General features: G+C 39.6%; 1 long non-coding RNA gene across 1 annotated transcript in view; it reads left to right on the top strand.

Moving 5' to 3' along the window:
* Nucleotides 1-2,866, top strand: part of LOC140327731 (uncharacterized) — a 5,214-nt gene extending 2,348 nt beyond the window's left edge. Inside the window, exons 2-5 of the long non-coding RNA XR_011920091.1 lie at nt 1,376-1,548; nt 1,804-1,863; nt 2,274-2,381; nt 2,491-2,866. This is a non-coding gene — a long non-coding RNA (uncharacterized lncRNA). The remainder of the gene's footprint in view (nt 1-1,375; nt 1,549-1,803; nt 1,864-2,273; nt 2,382-2,490) is intronic.
* Nucleotides 2,867-4,462: the final 1,596 nt, after the last annotated feature.

Below are 4,462 nucleotides of genomic sequence, written 5' to 3'. Positions count from 1 at the left end.
AATTATTGTAGGATATATATATATATATATATATGTATCTAAATATAAATATATATACATATATATATATATATATATATATATAGTGGACTACTAGAGTGGAATATCTGTTTACTGCTGTACATATCTAAAGGATCATATCGATCATATTGGAGCATTCTTTTTACTAGAATTAGCCTATTTTTGTCCATGTTTGAATGTGTTTTTTGCATCATGCATGTTTCAAACACATTGCAACGTGTTTTGCTCATGCTTCTCATATTTCTCAGCCTAAGAACTCGCCATCTTTAATCCTTCACATGTCCTAAACCCTTGTTTGCAACTACTTGAAATGTTGAGGATCCTACTAGCTACTAATCAACCTTATTTCTTGGAGGTTGTTGCAGTGCACTTCAAATGCTTGTAATTTGGTGGCCTGGGATTTCTTAGATATTTTGGGACTATTATCTATGAGTGTCCTCATAGGCTGCAAGATATGACATGCAGAATTCCCACACCCAGATATCACACTGTGCCCATTATGTCGTTACACATGCCCACAGAGTAGATATAATTTACCAAGCAGTTTTTTATATAGAAGCCACAGCACAGCTATAGAATAGGGGAGGGACAGCCTGTGTCCCCAGCTCTTATCGGCAGCTGGAATCCTCTGCACGGATGACAGCTGAGAATGGAGCGTCCTCTATTGTTCTTTCAATGCATTACAGCTGCAGATGAGACCTGGGTAGAGGTCCAACACCTAAAGTTGGCTGTTCACAACTATGTACATGCACATATTTTGATGTGTGTATGTATGCTTTGTAAGAATCTTCAGGATTCTACCCTATTAAGCTCAATCAATCAGAGGTAGATCATTTGAAGAGCACTAATTTGCCTCCTCTCTATCACGCAAGGCTGGAAATGACCTTTCTTTGTCGGGAGGACAGTGGAAGCCTTCTGCTAGAATGTCCTCTGGCTAGCTGACACCACAATCCTGATTTTGGTGAAGGCACATTATTCTACTGTCTCACATAGATATTCCTGTGTTTTGTATTTCTCCACTTTTTTTATAGATCTTTTTTTTTTCACGTGTCAACAAAATAAATCCACATGTGCTGAATTATCTGACCCAGTGCAACAGTGCTTACATTTTGCCCCTAGAACAGGATTAAGCTTAGTGAGGTGGCAACTGGAAGCTTCTTAGTAATAGTAATAGTATACCCATATATATCTACACACAATATTAACAAACAGTTTACATTTGCAACCAAACTATGTCAATTTGCAACAGAAAATATATAAATCAGTCAATGAATTAGTTCTCCCTTTTTTTTCTTTTTAAGAGGTGTTTGGTTGTTGTCAAAATAACTTACATTTTGTTTCTCTTTTTCTTTAGACAATGATTAGGCAGAGATGACCAGCAGTGCCAAATCACGGAGAGGCTGGCAGACAGGCTGTGGACCCCTGCAGTAGGGCGCCCAACTGTCGCCCAAATTCAGCACGTTTGGAGCGACCTCAAACGTAGAAGCCCGGATTTGGTGCGTGAAGTGGGGGACCGCATCCTGTCTGGTAAGTTTGGCATTTTGTCTTCTCTTGTTAAGGAAGTGGTGTTTTAGAATGTCTGTTGTTTGTGTAAAGTAGTATTGTTTAGCCTAGAACTGTTTGCTTAAAATGTTAAGCAAATGTTTGCTTAAAATTTTTGGACGAAGGCAGAAAGTATCATTTAGAAGTTCATCATTCATCTATTCACCTTAACTAACCTTACAAATCTACTTTAGTCCTGCCCACCCACTTTTACTTATGCTGTTCATTTTTTATCTACAGCTGCTGCAGCGCCCTTGCCACCAGCATCTCCTCCACAGGACAGAAGTTCCTCATCTGACTGTAAGTTTTTCCCCATTTTAGATATTATAAATATTCCTTTAGAACCATTATTATAAACTAGGAGATAGTTTGTTAGGCCTAGTTCTAGTTCTATCAAGTATCATTAGGAGTGTATGACTAGCATCATGTCTAGGCAGCTTTTAACAGAAGACAAAGGTTAAATGTCACTTAGACAAGTTTGTCCCTTGTGAAAACCCACAACCTTAATTGACACCAAACCTTCCTTGGACCAAGGATTCACCTTTCTTTCTTGTTTTGCTCTGTGTAAACAGCAAAACAGTTATAACTTGATGAGATAAAATATTTTACATTCTTTAGCACTGTGCAATTTAAGAACTAGTTGCATGTTATACTGTTCCATTTGGTCAGTACTTACCTCTTATTTTTTTGGTCTCCTTCTACAAACACAGCCAGTTCCACATCGAGGGAGGCAGCCAGGCCACCGGAGGAGCTTCCGAGCCCCCCAACACCGCCACCACCGCCACCCCAACTGCGGCGACATGGCAGACATCCTCCTGGTAAGTTTATATTTTCATTAGTTTTGTTTTTAAAAGGTCAGTACTTTTAAAAAATGTTTGGACCAAACTCTTCCAGTTAATATAATATTTTTTTTTCCTCACCCGCCAGGAAGTATACAGGAAAGCCTGTATTGGCTGCACAGGAGGATGACTGCCGTGGAGCAGCACTTGAGGCTGGACCCTCCTCGGGATGTGCCTAGGCGGTACAGTTTTAAAAAAAAAAATATTTTGTATATATAAAAGGTAAAAAGGTTTGTTTACATTATTATATTTTTATAGTTGTTGGGATATTTTAGGTTATTAAGGGGAGATCAAAAAAATTAAACTTGTAAAAAAAACTAAAAGCCTGATTTTGTGAATTTAATTTGATTTTTATTTTAGTGCACATTTCCAACATTTTTCCAGCATGACTAATCCAATTCCATCCCTAAAAAACACAAAAAATAAACCTTAGTTTTTACACAATGGGTATTTGAACCATAAAATCTTGAACATGCTCTTATCCTACACAAACCTGTTTTGCAGCTTGGCCGAGTTTGCTCCATTCCTCCATTGGTCACTTGGTCAAAACATCATGTGACCTTAAAAGTAACATAGTTGGGTATGTTAGATATGTCCTCTTCAAAATATATGTAATTGTAACATCATTCAAGAATACATTTGGCATAGAATACACAGCTGAACACCTTAGTATGTCATTTTAACCAACAGAAAAGTTGTTGACCTATTAGCAAGCACATTTATCTGTTACAGACAAGTGTCAGAGAAGTGCGGTGTGCCATATTTGGTCCCTAGACATAATTAGATTTGTGTTCATTTAATGAACAAAGATGCAATCGTGTATTTTGAAAGAATCTTTAGCTTTTCTTTAAGGGCATTACAGCAATACGTGGAGAGTATTGAGCTGAGACTTCATACTTGATTAGAATCACTTTGACAAATGTACTGGAACATTCTTCAGGGAGTAGATAGCAAAACTGCATTTGGAGCATACTTGGGCCGCATCAAAACAAACTTAGGTAAAGTGTCAAAGTGCGAGGGTTACTAACCTGTGGACATTGGGCAAACATAAAATAGAGATTAAGCTAGTTTATACAAACAAGCATCTTTACACAGGATACCAACTCAAACCCACACTGGCAGGCTCATGGAGTCCTGGAAAAATTGAGTGAAGAATGACAGGAAGAATGTGAAGAATGTTCTCACCTGGCACCTGGGATCCACGGCCAGGGGCACGGGGTGGACTGGCAGGGGCACGGGGTGGACTGGCAGGGGCACAAGGTGGACGCCCAGAGGCACGGGGTGGAGCCGAGGGGAAGAATGGAGCTGGCTGCTCTGCAGAAGATTATTGCCAGCAGGGCCTATTGGGATTTGCCAACCCAGCCTTTGAATAATCGCCTGATGTAGGCGAGATTGTTGGCCTACAGATTCACTTAACATGTTACAGGGATGGTCAACTCTGAACATGTAGGCACCCAAAGTGGCCAATTGTTCTTTGACCGATTCTATCAGACGATGCACGGCCACCAGATGCTGTTGGTTAAATTCTCGGTCCTGGCGATTTTGATTTATGTTTTCATGTAGGAGCGTAAGGACCGGTTCAAAATGATAAGAACTCCTTGACTCCACTAATCTATCAAAATGGTAAACCAGCCTCTGACTGAGGTTTAGAAGCTGGCTGCCCACACTGGGTTGACCCAATCCACCTGCATCCACTGGTTGCTATAAAGGGAAAAGAAAAAATTACTACAATATCATATAACTTTGTGGGTCACCATAACATTATGCAGACAGCATCCTGACATTGAAACATCAACTAATGTTAGACAAAAATGTTAGACAAATTTTTTCTGAATCCTATAAATTAAACATGGGTTGCTTACGGAAACCTCAGGTGTCTCCTCTTCTGATTGTAGTAAATGTCCACCTGAGGGACCCTAAAAAAAAAAAACACAAATGGAACACATTGAGAAAGGTTTATTCCCCCAACACATCTCAAAATAAATCCCCAAATAAACACTAATGGACCAGTTCTTGCCTACCTCCACAGTGGATGCAGCCCGTGAAAACTCTTCAGAACC

Source organism: Pyxicephalus adspersus, chromosome 3 (genome assembly GCF_032062135.1).
Source record: "Pyxicephalus adspersus chromosome 3, UCB_Pads_2.0, whole genome shotgun sequence".
Taxonomy (NCBI): Eukaryota; Metazoa; Chordata; class Amphibia; order Anura; family Pyxicephalidae; genus Pyxicephalus; species Pyxicephalus adspersus.
Note: the sequence above shows the minus strand (reverse complement) of the source record. Positions and strands in the feature narration are given on the sequence as shown.